At 36.2% G+C, this 16,455-nt stretch overlaps 1 long non-coding RNA gene across 8 annotated transcripts in view; it reads right to left on the bottom strand.

Moving 5' to 3' along the window:
- LOC129643864 (uncharacterized) overlaps positions 1 to 16,056 on the bottom strand; it is a 123,494-nt gene extending 107,438 nt beyond the window's left edge. For 3 of the 8 annotated variants that reach the window (XR_008710552.1, XR_008710554.1, XR_008710558.1), the window contains exons 1-2: positions 14,930 to 14,993; positions 14,717 to 14,851 (exon numbers count right to left, since the gene is read on the bottom strand). This is a non-coding gene — a long non-coding RNA (uncharacterized LOC129643864). Of the gene's footprint in view, positions 1 to 14,716; positions 14,852 to 14,902; positions 15,019 to 15,957 lie in introns of those variants that run through there. The other 5 variants (XR_008710557.1, XR_008710556.1, XR_008710553.1 and 2 more) reach the window with 5 other exon arrangements.
- Between the last annotated feature and the right edge of the window lie 399 nt (positions 16,057 to 16,455).

Raw genomic sequence — 16,455 nt, 5'->3', positions numbered from 1 at the left:
AACTTTAAAAGTTTATACAAGTTCCTGCCATTACGACATAAAATTTGAAAAGCTACTATTGATTGTCTGCTGTGAGTTAGGGACTCTTTCTGATGTTTTACCATCATTGTTCTATTTATTCTAGTAGGGCATGTTGTGTTTATTTTATGGATGGTGTAGGCAAGGTTTTCACAGGTCAACTGTGTAACTGAGAGGACTCATCTAGTAAGCAGCAGGGACTAGATTTGAACCCATATTCCAATTCTAAAGCTTGCATCCTTAGCCAGGTTTTCGATTTATCACTAAAATACAAATTCAGAATAGTTAGGTCTGCTCAAAAGTGCATGGCTCTCTGTTATGCAGAGTGAAAAGTCAGAAAGAGAAAAACAAATATCATATATTAATTCATATATATGGAATCAAGAAAAATGGTACTCATGAACCTATTTCCATGGAAGGAATGGAGACTTAGATATAGAGAATGGACTTGTGGACACATTGGCAGAAGAAGAGAGTGGGCAAATGGAGAAAGTAGCATTGACATATGTACACTGCTGCTGCTGCTGCTACTAAGTCGCTTCAGTCGTGTCTGACTCTGTGCAACCCCATAGACGGCAGCCCACCAGGCTCCCCCATCCCTGGGATTCTCAAGGCAAGAACACTGGAGTGGGTTGCCATTTCCTTCTCCAAAGAATGAAAGTGAAAAGTGAAAGTGAATTCGCTCATTCGTGTCCAACCCAGAGCGACCCCGTGGACTGCAGCCTACCAGGCTCCTCCTTCCATGGGATTTTCCAGGCAAGAGTACAGAGTGGGGTGCCTATCATGTGTAAAATAGATAGCTGGCAAGAAGTTGTTTTTAAACACAAGGAGCCCAGCCTAGTGCTCTGTGATGACCTAGAGGGGTAGGGTGAGGGGAAGGGAGGGAGGTTCAAGAGGGAGGTGGTATATGTATAATTATGGGTGAGTTGCATTGTTGTATGGCAGAAACCAACACAACATTGTAAAGCAATTTTCCCCCCAATCAAAAATAAATTTAAAAAATAAATTAAAAAAAAGATTTTTTAAAAAGTTCTTATGTAAACTATTACATATAGAATGGATAAACAACAGGTCTTACTATATTGTACTGGGAATATATTCAACATCCTGTGATAAAACATAATGAAAAAGAATTTGAAAAAGAATCTATATATCTATATAGATAGATAGATAGATATGTATAACTAAATCATTTTGCTATATAGCAAAAATTAACATAGCATTGTATTACGTTGGTGCAAAAGTAATTGTGCTTTTGCATTGTTGAACTTTCCCACTTGATATTGGGATACATTCTTAAATAAATGTGATTATGCTATACATCATTTTAATATGCATTCTCATTTTATGTATTGTTGTTAATGACTATTAGTTGCTTGAGTATTTTATATTTACTTTAGACTATGCAAATGATGTTAGACAAAAAGCATATTTAGCAATTATTTTATTCGAGTTCAAAACCGGCCGTAAAATAGTGGAGACAACTCGCAACATCAACAACACATTTGGCCCAGGAACTGCTAAGGAACATAAGGAACTTGGTGGTTCAGGAAGTTTTGCAAAGGAGATGAGAGCCTTGAAGATGAGGAGTGTAGTGACCAGCCATCAGAAGTTGACAGTGAAAATTGAGAGCCATCATCGAAGCTGATCTTCTTACAGCTACATGAGAAGTTGCCAAAGAACTCAATGTCAACCATTCTACGGTCACTCGGCATTTGAAGCAAATTGGAAAGGTGAAAAAGCTTGATAAATGGGTGCCTCATGAGATGACCAAAAAATAAAAGAAAAATTGGTGTTTTGAAGTGTCATCTTTTCTTATTGTATGCAATGACAACAGACCATTTCTCAATCAGATTGTGGTGTGCCATGAAAAGTGAATTTTATATGACAACTGGTGATGACCAGCTCAGTGATTGGAGCAAAAAGAAGCTTCAAGCACTTTCCAAAGCCAAACTAGCACAAAAAAAGATCATGGTCACTGTTTGGTGGTCTGCTGCCAGTCTGATCCACTACAACTCTCTGAATTTCAGTGAAACCATTACACCTGAGATGTATGCTCAGCAAATTGATGAGATGAACCAAAAACTGCGATGCCTGTAGCTGGCATTGATTAACAGAATGGGCCCAATTTTTTTTCATGACAACACCCAACTGCCCATTGCATAACCAATGTTTCAAACGTTGAATGAGTGGGCCTATAAACTTTTGCCTCATCTGCTATATCCACCTCGCCTCTTGCCAACTCATTACTGCTTCTTCAAGCATCTCAACAACTTTTTGCAGGGAAAATGCTTCCACAATAAGCAGGAGGCAGAAAATGCTTTCCAAGAGTTCATCCACAGATTTTTATGCTACAGGAGTAAATAAATTTATTTCTTGTTGGCAAAATTTTGTTGATTGTGATGGTTCCTGTTTTGCTTAATAAAGATGTGTTTGAGCCTAGTTATAATGATTTAAAATTCAAGGCTTTAAACCGCAATTACGTTTGCACCAACCTAATAAATCAATTATACTTCAATAAAATCTTTTTTAAAAGCCAATGGCTCTTAAACTTTAGCCCCTATAGCATAATTTTTTTTAATTCTCTTTACATGCCAAAATATTCTCCAGTAAGACTTAAATGGGAAAATCATTCTTCTTCCTGATTCTCTTTGCCTTGTAGAAACAGTTGTACAATCTAAGAAATTAACATGGTCACTGCCTCACACAGACGTTGTTCAGAAAAAAACTGAGACCATCAGATATGTATTTCATCACTCCTTTTAGAGTCTGTGACAGAGTCCTACAACATATACAGGTTTGGATTTCTGGCACTACTGAGAAATACCCAAAATAGATAAATTCATATTTATTTTTTTCTTGGATTTAATAACATTCTGCATCCACTCTGAAGCACATGCTGAAGACAAGTACAAACAGAACGCAGTCATTGTTTTTTCTTAAAAAAAAAAATTCTGATTTTATCCTTCTCCTGTTTATAATCCAGATCTGCTTAAGATACAATGGAACACCTGCAAATTGTCACTAAAAATATCTTTTCTCTATCCTGCTCCAGCCTTTGAGTCATGTTTCTCATCCCTACCTGTCTCAGCTGTTTCTTTCTCACTTAAAGGTCATACTCCCCTTCCTTCCTCTTGCTGCCTCCTTGAAGGATCCTAACCAGCTCCTCTATTAGTGATTCCTGTATTCTCTAGCAGAGACTGAAGATTTTCCAGAGCTTTATAAAGTGATCTGTATAGTTGAAACAAATAGAGACTATTGTAGAGAGAAAAAGGTTCAGTGCTGGAGCTCACCATCAGCTCATCATCAAGGACAAAAGGGTGAAGCTTTGTGGATAAACTAAACAACGTGGAGTAGCTCTGAAGGTGGGGAATGTAGAAGGTCCATATTGAAAGAGTGTGGTAATTTGGTTATAGAGGGGCTTGTCATTGTGTCAGGAAGAGTGGGCTTAAAGCCAGCTCTACACTGTCTGATGTGATGTTTTCTTATTTATAAAATGATGATCAAATACCTACATCCATCGGTTGTTGTGAGCATTGAGTGTATTAATCATCATAAACAATGAACAGTGTGAAGTGCCCCATAGTAATAGATATATGGAGTTAGCAAAGATCCCTGTGAAAACACATGCTTCATAATTTACTGATCTGTGTACCTGGCACATAGTCGGAACTCAGGAGATGCTGGCTTAATGATGGAATCATGCATTTAGCAGAATGAAACAGGGAATAGAAATAGGAGATAAGAAACAAAAAATCAGCTGGGTATGAAGAACATGTTAAAAGCAAAATCTAATTCTTTGGTGGTTTTACTTCAGGTGTGAAAATGAGATCACTTCTATCCATTAATTGCTAATAGTAATTTTGTTGCCCCAAACAGCCTGCACATTCTTTGAGATTTTTCTCTGAGCTCCTAGGAATGACTTGGTATCTGAGTGAACTTCATGTTAGGCTCAAGTGATTTCAGTGGGAACAGCCTGCTGCTGCTGCTGCTGCTGCTAAGTCGCTTCAGTTATGTCCGACTCTGTGCGACCCCATAGACAGCAGCCCACCAGGCTCCCCCGTCCCCGGGATTCTCCAGGCAAGAACACTGGAGTGGGTTGCCATTTCCTTCTCCAATGCATGAAAGTGAAAAGTGAAAGTGAAGTCCCTCAGTCATGTCTGACTCTTAGCGACCCCATGGACAGCAGCCTACCAGGCTCCTCCATCCATGGGATTTTCCAGGCAAGAGTACTGGAGTGGGGTGCCATTGCCTTCTCCGGGATTTCTCTAATTCATTATACTACTTATGATGTCTACTAAATGACTTTGCCCAATGAAAATGGATATTTTTAACTTTGGTGCACTTTTAAGCTGTCTCATTGGATAGTTAAGATACTCCATAGCAGAAAGTATTGATATTTGCAGGGTAGAAGGAACAGGCCAATTTCTACTGTTAGCTCAACTGCTAATATCTGGGAACTAAAATTTTTGTTTTTAAAAATGAGCTCTTACACAGGGCACTTTTCATAGTCAGTGCTGCTTCTGAGGGAAGATAAGTTTTAGGTCTTATCTTGCTCACAACGACAGTGAAGGTTGGATTGCATTTCAAGTATTGCATCAATTCAACCAAAAACTCCATATAATTTAAGGTATGAATTACTACTCTCTAATTATGAGTCTAATTATTTTTTTATACTCTGGGTCAGTTCATTAAAGCTGTGCTACTTAGTGACTACTCTTTTATCTTCTTCAGTACATCGGTTGTCACAGTGTTTCTTTTCACATACTAAATTGAGGTTTGCCTACAGCCAGGAGTTGACTCTTTTATACATTTTGATGTCTCTGTAGCCTAAGTGCATTTGCTATAGTTTGGGAAATCTTTAAAGACTTTAAGAAAATAATTGGTAAGCTACTATGAGCAATATAAAATTGTATTCTAACGCTATCAAAAAAATATAAATCTTCAAGGACTAAAAGCTTTCTCTTTTTTTTACTAAAGAGAAAACTACATGGCTTTGGATATTTATCTATCCTAAAGTAATTTTGAAGGTAAGAAATACCATGAGTAGGTCTGTCTGGTCTTGATATATACATAAAAGTAGAAACAAGAAAAGAGAGAAGGTGCAAAGTAATAAAGTGATTTGAAAAAAGAATGTCTACTTTTATCATTAGTGGTTGATTTGAATTGCGGCTTTCAAAAGTCACATCCTAGGCTTTTAGGTTAGCTGAAAGCTGTACCCTAACCTGGGCTTTCCAGGCGGTTCAGATGGTAAAGCATGTGCCTGCAATGCAGGAGACCCAAGTTCAATCCCTCGTCAGGAAGATTCCCCTAGAGGAGGGCATGGCAACCCACTCCAGTATTCTTGCCTGGAGAATTTCATGGACAGAGGTGCCTGAGGGGTTACAGTCCATGGACTCGCAAAGAGTCAGACATGACTGAGCGACTAATGACACTTTCACATATGAACACACATCCTAATGTAGGGGTTAGGTACACATCATAACCCCTAGAACCAGCAAACATGCTCTTATTTGGAATGAAATTCTTACTGGCCATATTCTTCTCTTGAAGGATAACTTCATTTCATATACACTCGATTAAAATATGATTTTCAATATTTGAAAGTGAATAGTGTTTGGAAAAGTCTTTAAAGACTGAGCTATTAATTTTAGTCTTTTGCATTATGTCATCCACCTCCATGAGACATATTTTTGGTCTAAAGATAAAATAATGAATAAGCTATTTCAGAAGATTACATTCATAGCTGTTGAGGAATATACTACTATCACTCATTTGTTCAATGTTTTGTATCTTACAAAGAACATTTGTTTTATCTGGAAAGAAAGCTCAGGCATAAATCATTCTATGTTACTGAGGTTGAAACTGAGATTGTTCATTTATGCAGTGATTAAATATTTACTGAGCACCTACTGTGTACTATTTTGCATGGTAGAGAGACAATAGGGAATACATAAACAATCCTCATTAATCTTACATTCTATTGCAGGTAAAGGAAGGACTTTCAATAAACATGTCAAATACAATATTATTATTTTGTTAGAGCATATATTGTTAGTTTAAGGAGCACAAAGCACTGTGTTAGAAGCTCTGAAAATTAAAATGGAATGGCCATAACTCTGATAAGTTCTTTAGGAAGGTGATGAAAGGAGTCATGAAGATACATGGGAGAAATCCTTTTGAAAAGTAATAAGCAATTAGTCTTAAGACCTGTGCCTGATACATTCAAGGAACAGCAAAAAGGCCAGTGAGAGCAAAGAGAGTACAGTAGTTGATGAAGTCAAAGAGATATTAAGTTGAGGATACATATGGTTTTTATGCCATTTGATGATTTCTGATTTTTTTTCTAAATGAAATCGAGAACTATTGGAAGGTTTAACTAAAAGTGATACAATCTAACTTATAATTTAAAAGAAATGATTTCTGTACAGTGTAGAAACAGGTGGTAGGTGTGAAAGGTAGGCTCAGGAAAATCAGGAGGCTCTTGGCATAATGTAAGTTCTGGTAATTTCCACTAGAATAGTAAATGGTAAAAAAGGTTAAAATCAAACATGATTTACTGATGAGTAGGATTTGGGGTGTGAGAAAAAGAGAAGATTCAAACATGACTTCAAGTTTTTTGACTTGTCTAACTAGAAATATGAAGCTGATAATAACTGGAATCATAATGGCATTAGATAAAGTGGGCTTGGAGGAGTAATAAAATGGACATGCTAGCTTTCAGAGATCTATTTGATATCTAAAATATTAGGTAGGCAGTCAGTGATATACTGGACTGAAATTCAAAGGAAAGGTCCTGGCCAGAGATATATCTTTGGGAATGATTAGCATATGGATAATATTTAAGTACATACAGCTGAATGAGAACATCTATAGAGTGATGCAAATATAGAAAAGAAGGGCCTGAAGGATTGAATATGGGCACCCCCAAAGTTTGACTTTAGGAATGACACTGGATGAAAGCCATAATTTTGTAGTTTTGGGAACCCAGTCCAAAAAAAAGAAAAAAGTTCTTAAGGGTGAAGGTAGATTGACTTGATTGCTAACAGGTCAAGTATTACAATAGCTATTAATTGAGTATTGGATTTAGCAATGTAGAGGTTACTGCTGACATGACAAGAAGAAGTTTAATGGAGCGCTAGGTGCAAAATCAATATTGGAGTGGATTCAATGGACAATGGTCAGAGGAAAGGAAAAATATTGACAATACTTTCAAAGGATTTAGCCGTAAAGTGGAGCAGAAAAATAGACAAGTGTCTGTGTCAACATGATTTTTTAAGGCAAATTAGCAAGACAATGTCTCATAACAAGGATGCAGCAGAGAGAGAAAACAATGATACAGGAATGAAATGGGAAAGTTGAATGATGCACTAGAGAGGTAAGAAGAAATGAATTTTATACTATGAGAGAAGTGTTTGGCATTAAATAGGATCATAATCAGTCCAACTTTAGTAACAAAAAAGCAGCCACCGTATGAGACCAGATGATACCAGGTGCCAAGGTGAACATTGGGAGTTTCTTTCTGGTTACTTTGATTTCCTAGTGAAATAACCTCTGTGTGTGCTAAGTCGCTTCAGTCATGTCTGACTCTTTGCAACCCTATGGACTGTAGCCCACCAGGCTCCTCTGTTCAAGGGATTCTCCAGGCAAGAATACTGGAGTGGGTTGCCACGCCCTCCTCCAGGGGATCTTCCCGACCCAAGGATTAAACCTGAGTAGCTTACATCTCTTGCACTGGAAGGTGGGCTCTTTACCACTTGAACCAGCTGGGACAAGATGATAAAATGAGAATAAAGAGGAAGAGGAAGTAGAGTATGTTAGATGAGGAGAGAATAAAGTGAAATGTTCATTGAGGCGGGTGAGGAAGTAAATGAATGATGGAACATGGTATGATTATTGCACAGTATTCGAAGTACACCTGAGGTTCCTGGTCTTGAATCTTAAAAGGAGAGTAGTCAGAGTACTTCTTCAGTCAGGTTCAGCCCTATGGGAGCACATACCAAGAATGTGAAGAGGCTCCAATGCAGGATCCCACCTTGCATTTAGTTGTCATGTCCTGTTAGTCTCCTACGGTCTACCTCAGTTCCATAATGCTTGTTTTGTTTGTCTTATACAACTTTGATGCTACTGGACATTTATTTTGTACAGGGTCTCTGAATTTGAATCTGTCTGGTGTTTTCTAAGGATCAGATTAAAGTTATGTATTTTTGCCAAAAATACCATATGAATGAAGTTGCACCCTTTTCAGGCCATCATATGAGGGGGTATATGATATCAACATCACTTACTAGTTGTGGTGCTGACTTTAATTTCTTGTTTTAACTGGTGTCTGCCAGATTTCTCCACTATAGCATTGTTATTTCCATCCTTGCAGAAAGAACCATGTGTGGGGATATTTTGAGTCTAAGCATAGATCCCATATACCATTATAATTTTGCCCACTAACTTTAGCATCATCTTTCAATGATTCTTGCCTCTAATTCCCACATTTATTTAGTCAATTATTTATATCTGAAGGATATAAACCTGAAGGATATAGAATGCACATAATATATAAAATAAATAGTATATAGAATATATTCTATGGAATACAATGATGCATTTGAACTGTGGTGTTGGAGAAGACTCTTGAGAGTCCCTTGGACTGCAAGGAGATCCAACCAGTCCATCCTAAAGGAGATCAGTCCTGGGTGTTCATTGAAAGGACTGATGTTGATGCTGAAACTCCAATACTTTGGCCACCTGATGGGAAGAGCTGACTTATTTGAAAAGACCCTGATGCTGGGAAAGATTAAAGGCGGGAGGAGAAGGGGACAACAGAGGATGAGATGGCTGGATGGCATCACCGACTCAATGGACATGCGTTTGTGCAAACTCCAGGAACTGGTGATGGACAGGAAGGTCTGGCATGTTGCAATTCATGGGGTCTCAAAGAGTCAGACACAACTGAGCGACTGAACTGAACTGAATACAATGAAATATTATATTAACGAAATACTATATCTATACTGCTGATCAAACTGTTCCATTTTTGGCTATTGGCTCCTCAGGTTATCCCAACATGCCTCAATCCTTTCTTGAGCACTTATTCACTTTTTGGAATCACAACATATTTCAGACTCATGTATTTTCCCTGCCTCATCTCTGGAATCAGTCATTTTTCCAATTATCCCTTCTTCCTTTTATTAATAAATGATATTTAGAAACCAAAATCTGCTTGTTAGTTGTACACACTACTTGAAGGCCCAGTCAATGGACAGAGCTAGGAAACTTATTATTTATTTCTATATCATATGTTTTGTGTATGTATACAGCCATGAGTTCATACCGACACCTCTGATTCTGATTTAATGCTCCAGGTTTGATTTTATCATTCTTGCTTTCAATATGTGTCACTTATTTCCCCCATAGTGAAAGATTTACCTCTCATTGTTCAAAATGGATTTACTTAATCTTTTTAAGTCATAAAGTAGTTTCAGAATTGCTATTTCACATCCCCTATGGTGGGGGGTGGGTACTAACTAGAGCATATTTGTATATAGTACCCTTGTATTTAGCTTTACACTGTACAGCTGAAATTCCGTTTTCCAAAGTTAGTTTAGTTGTTTTCTTCCCACCTACTTAGTTTTGTTTATGTTATTCATTTATGATACAAATAAATTGACATGCTATTCTTTGTAGTGCATTTAGGTTTCTCCCACCTCCTAGCTGACTTAGAATATTTATTATTGTGAAATGTGAACCATTTCAATGGTTCTAAATGTCAGAGTGATAAACAAATACAGAAGATCCATTTTCCCTTCATCCCTATTGAAACATTATCATTTCGTTAATACTTTCTAACCTATACCCACCTACATCTTCAGATAATCAATATAATTAGTTATGGCTTATCAGTCTCACATTTCTTTTGCACAGATAAGTGAATGAATGAATACTTTCTTATATTCCTTTTTTCTTATATAACAGATACTGTACAGGAGATACACTTTAGTATTTTCTTTTCACAATATACAGCTTGCTTTGTTTTCACAATATATGAAATGATTTCAGATATATCAGTTCATAGATATTCTCCTCATTCTTTCTAATACTTCCTAACACTCTTTTATTAGAAGGAATCATAGTTCATCAATCATTGTATGTATGAAAATTTAGAGATAAATTAATTTTTAGTTAGTGTTACAATTTTGCTAGGTAAGATAGTTTATGTGGCTCACACTTTTGTGGTTATATATTTGTTCCCCTTCCTAGTAGAAGGATTATGTTTCCTGGCCCCTTTGATGTAAGGAGAGGTGTTGTGGTACTTTGCTTAATGACATGTATGTAAAGTAAAATGTGTGATTTCTGAGTAGAAGTTTTAGGAGCCAGCTCATGGTCCACCCTGCCTTTTTATTCCTTTGCCACAACATGGGCTTGCTAGGGTTTACTCTGTCAGCCTGGATTCTAGAATAAAGATAGCATGGAGCAAAGCTGCATCCTAGACATGGCAGTTGTGAAAAGTGACAAAAAAATAAAATAAAATAAACCATTGGGGCTATATCCCATTGAGATTTGGGGATCATACATTACTACAATGTAAACTTGTACGTTAAATGTTCACATGAGCATTTTAAATAATGGGGAAAAAAATGAAAACTATGCAAATGTCTATCAATGGTGAATGGGATGGACAAAATATGATGCATCCACACAAGAGAATATAATTCATCAGTCAAACAGAAAGGCTACTGAAACATAATGTAACATGAATGAATTTCAAAATGTTATGCTAAGTGAAAGAAGCCAGATGAAAGGTAACATATATGGTAACATATATGATATGATTGCATTTATATGAAATGTTCATATAAAAATAGTTAAACTTGTCCATTTCTAAAATAGATGAACAACTTACACAACTCAGTGATAAAAAACCAAGCAACCCAATCAAAAAATGGACAGAAGACCTAAACAGGTATTTCTCCAAAGAAGACATACAGATATCAACAGACACATGAAGAGATAGATACTCAACATCACTAATTATTAGAGAAATGAAAATCAAGACTCTAGTGAGGTATCACCTCACATCAGTCAGAATGGCTATCATCAAAAAGTCTACAAATAACATATGCTGGAGAGAGTGTGGAGAAAAGGGAACTCTCATACACTGTTGGTGGGAATGTACACTGGTGTTGCCGCTACAGAAAACAGTATGGCGCTTTCTCAAAAAAACTAAAAGTTACCATATGATCCTGCAATCCCACCCTTGGACATATATCTAGACAAAACTATGATTCAAAGTTTCACCTCTATGTTCATAGCAGCACTAGTCACAATAGACAAGACATGGAAACAACCCAAATGTCCATTGTTAGATGAGTAGATGAAGAAGTGTAAATATATACAGTGGAGCACTACTCATCCATAAAAAAGAATGAAATAATGCCACTTGCAGCCACATAAATGCAAATAGAGATTGTCACACTAAGTGAAGCATGTCAGAAAGAGAAAGACAAATACCATATAATTTCACTTATATGTGGAATCTAAAGAATGACACAAATGAACTTGTCTATGTCTATGAAACCTAAGCAGACTTACAGATGTAGAGAACAGACTTGTTGCCAAGGGAGAGGTGTGTAGAATAGGTTGGGAGTATGGTAGTAGCAGATACAAACTATTATATATAGAATAAGTAAATAACAAGGTCCTACTTATAGCATGGGGAAGTATATTCAATATCTTGAGATAAACCATAACAGAAAAGAACATGAAAAAGAATATATATATACACATATATAACTGAATCACTTTGCTGTACTGCAGAAATTAAAACAACATTGTAAACTTTATTGCATACTTCAATAAAATAAATTTTAAAAATAAACATCTAAATCTGTAGTGAAAGAAGTAGATTAGTATTTGATAGTGTCTGGCACTGGAGGCAGGGAAAAAGAATAACTGCAAACTGGCATATAGTTTCTTCTTGGAGTAAAGGAAATGTTCTAATTAAATTGTGCTTATTGTTGTACAACTCAAATTTACTTAAACTCATGGAATTTCACACTCAAAATGAGTTAATCATATAATATACAAATCATACTACATGTGCTAGATAAAATAATGACCCACAGAGATATCCAGATTTTAAGCCCTGGAAACTGTGAATGTTATCATGTATGACAAGTGGAACTTTGCAAAGAAGTTCACTATCTTGAGATGGGAAGATTCTCCTGAATTACTCAAGTGGTCCCTAAATGTAAGCACAAGTATCTTAACAAGATGAATACAGAGAAAATTTTGATGACAGAAGCACAGAGAGCAAGGTGACAATGAATGCAGAGACTGGAGTACTGCGGCCACAAACCAAGGAATGCTAGCAGCCACCAGAAGTTGAAAGAAGTGAGAGACACACCCTCCCGTCGACCCTCTGGAAGAAGCCAGCCCTGCAGAAGCCTTGACTTTGTGGTATTGGTAGAGAACTAGATATACAGGTCAAGAGAACACAGAGTACCCAGAAACAGACCCCCATAAAAATTCAAATGGTTTTTACAAAGTTAAAAGCAATTCAGTGAAGGAAAGATCACTTTTTCAACAAAAGATACTGAAGCAGCTGGACATCCATAGGGGAAGAAATATCATTCCCTGAACAAAAAGATCTTGGACTTAAAATTATAACATAAAACTATAAAACTTTCGGGAAAAAGGAGGAATATCTTTAAAATTTAGGACTAGGCAAAGAGTCCTTGGAATTGGTACCAAAGCATCATTCATATGTAGAAATACTAATAAGCTGCCCCTTGTCAAAATTGTAAAATTTTGCTCTGCAATAGATCCTGTTAATAGGATGAGAAAGTAGCTTTAGAATGGGAAAAGACATTGTCAAACCACATACCTGATTAGGACCATTATCTCAAATATAAAAATTCTCAAAACTCAGGAGTAAAATATATATATATATATACACACACACACACACACACACATATATATATATATACACATACACACACACACACATAAAAAATGAGCAAAAGATGTGAAGATATTTTACTAAAGGTATTAATAGCATACAAAGGTTAAATACATTAAAACGTGCTCAAAATTATTAGCCATTAGGGAAATGCAAATTAAAACCACAATTAGATATTATTATATATCTATCAGAAAGACTAGAGAATACTGACCAAATATACAATGTTAGCAAGGACGCAGATAAACTAGATCACTCATGCATTGTTGTAGGAATGCAATATGTAAAACAGTATTTAGCCACACTGGAAAATTATTTAGCAATTTCCTTAAAAAAATGAAATATGTAACTACACATAACCCAGTAATTCACCCCTGGGTATTTATCTCAGAGAAATGAATACTTACTATCCCCTCAAACAAACAAAACCTGTATAGGGATACAAATAGTAGCTTTGTTTTTAGTATCTCCAAACTGGAAACAACCACAGATATCTTTCAATGGGCTAATGATTTAAAAAACAAAACTGTGGTACAAATATACCATGAAATGCCACTCAGCAATAAAATTAAGTGAACTATTGGCACCTAAATGAATATTCAGAAAAATGTACCATATGAAAAAAGCCAAATTCAAAATATGATGTATGATCCAACTTTCAGAACATTCATGAAATGACAAAATTATAAAAATGGAGAAAAGATTAGTTGTTGTCCTTAGTTAAAGAGGGGCTAAAGGGAGGGGAAGTGGGTGTGGCTATATAAGGAAAACATTAAAGATCCTTGTGGCAATGGAAATGTTCTGTATTTTGATTGTGTCTATGGTAATATCCAGATGTGTTATTATTCTATAGTTCTTCAAAGCATTACCAAAGGGGAAACTGAGTATGGAGTACATGGGATACTGTATTATTTCTTAGAACTTCATGGGAATATGTACAATTATTTCAAAATAAAAAGGTTTAATTAAAAAGCTATTACAAAGAAGAAAAGAAACCAATCAGAAAATAAGAGAAGCTACTTGCAGTTTATGTATCTAATGATGTTTCTGCCGGGAATAAACAGCAAACTGCTACCCATTAGTGAAGAAAGACTGTCAATTCAGTACAAAATTAGGGAACAAACTTGAACACATCCTCCACAATAAGTATATCCACATAGTTAATAAAACTATGAAAAGGTTCTCAACATCATGGATAAGAAGGAAAAAGCAAATGAAGCCCACAGTTTTATACATCTACATGCTACTACAATGGCTAAAATTAAGATTGACAATATTGATATTGTTGAGGATAAGGAGCAAGAGGAATGCATACATTGCTATGAGAACAAAAATAACTATTTTGTAAAGCTGTTTGAGATAATCAACTATAATTGGACATTGTCACCTAGAAAGTTCACTTCTAAATATTAATTTAAAAGGATGAATGCACATGAGTACCAAAATACACATATAAAATTATTTAGAAGATCACTTTTGTAATCATTCTAAGCTGGGGAAAAAAACAAACATCCATCTATACTAGAAAGGATAATAAACTGGGATATATTCCAACCGCAAAACCCTATATATTTCAACAGTAATAATGAATAAGCTTCAATAGCATAAAACAGCATGGATTAATCTAATATAATAAATATGAGGGAATAATCATTAAGAAAGATATACTGTCTCCTTTTAATATCAAGGTCAAAGTCAGGCAAAACTAAATTATGATATAGAAGCCAGGTTAATAGTTACCTCTGGCATTTAGGGTGGAGATTTGAGGTAGCTCAAAGGCAACTTCTGGATTGCTGCCTTGAGCTGTATTGTTACCTATCACCCAGGAGGCCTTCGAGCCTTGTAGTTACCCAGCCTCAAGACAGAAGAAAGAGCCTAGACAATGAGAGAGACATCAATGACTTATTGTAAAGGGGGAAATCTTACACAAAGTGTCCTGGAGTAACACCATACCATATGGGGCAGACAGTGACCAAGACATGGCAGCAGTCTTTACTACTAGGCGAGAAAGAAGCTAGCATTTATAGGAGGAAATGATGGTCAGGTTTACTTGTCAATTTCCAGGGAAATTAGCAGCTGCAGCAGAGGGCAAAGGCCTGTGGGGCAGTTACTGATTGAGCCCTATAATTAAGAAGACTGGATGATCAGGTGAGTGAGGCAGGAACTCATCGAGCAGGGGAAGTACAGACAGCAAGAGAATAGCCATCTGAAATGGCTGACCATACAGTATTAATAATTTGTGCATTTTCATATATATCAGATCAGATCAGATCAGTCGCTCAGTCATGTCTGACTCTTTGCGACCCCATGAATTGCAGCACGCCAGGCCTCCCTGTCCATCACCAACTCCATAAGTCAATCATGTATTTGGATTAAAAAATATCTTACCAAGCCAAAAAAATAAAAAAGATCATTATATAACTTTTATTTTCTGATGATAGTCAAGTACAATTAAATATAACTTCTGAACTACTGGAAATGAAGCATTTCATCACATGCAGTTTAGATTAAAATAGAAATAAAGATTATAATCCTTTGAAAGAAATGAAAATTGTCATTTATGATACCATAATTGTGGTTCACAGTGAAATTTGTACTCATAGGAAAGTGTTAAAAGATTTATTTCACTTATTTTTAAAAAAAAAAAGGAAAGGAAAATATATACACAAAGCTGAAACTAATAAGGTAGGAAATAAAAAATTCATACAAAATTTGGTTAATGTAATTTTTTTAAAAAGATAAAGAAAACAGATAAATCACAGATGATCTCACGATGAAAGGAAGGGTAGAGAAACTATACAGTCATACAAAAGAAGATGCACCAAAAACTACACTGGAAACACCATGCTTAACTCTCTCAACACAAATTTGAAAGTCCAAAGAAAAGGAGTGGCTTTCTAGCTAAATTTAAATTACTAAAATAAACTCAATAAGATGTAAAAAAACTCAAAAAGGCCTTAACAAATGAAAAAATGACTAACTGCTGCTACTGCTGCTAAGTCGCTTCAGTCGTGTCCGACTCTGTGCGACCCCAGAGACGGCAGCCCACCAGGCTCCCCCTCCCTGGGATTCTCCAGGCAAGAACAGTGGAGTGGGTTGCCATTTCCTTCTCCAATGAATGAAAGTGAAAAGTGAAAGGGAAGTCGCTCAGTCGTGTCCCACTCTAGTGACCCCATGAACTGCAGCCTACCAGGCTCCTCCGTCCATGGGATTTTCCAGGCAAGAGTACTGGAGTGGGGTGCCATTGCCTTCTCCGGAAAATGACTAAAGATCAACCTTAAAACAAGCATGGGCACCTGACAGTTTCACAGCTGAATCCTATCTCATATTTAATTGATTCGTAGATCTTTAACTACTGTTTAAGCTATATTTAACAGTAGAAAAGATGGAAATCTGATTAATTTCAATTTTATGGGACTAGAAAAGAAATCAGAGAAGGCGATGGCACCCCATTCCAGTACTCTTGCCTGGAAAATCCC

Source organism: Bubalus kerabau, chromosome 2 (assembly GCF_029407905.1).
Source record: "Bubalus kerabau isolate K-KA32 ecotype Philippines breed swamp buffalo chromosome 2, PCC_UOA_SB_1v2, whole genome shotgun sequence".
Taxonomy (NCBI): domain Eukaryota; kingdom Metazoa; phylum Chordata; class Mammalia; order Artiodactyla; family Bovidae; genus Bubalus; species Bubalus kerabau.
The sequence above is the reverse complement of the archived record's forward strand: the minus strand, read 5'-3'. Positions and strand labels throughout refer to the sequence as shown.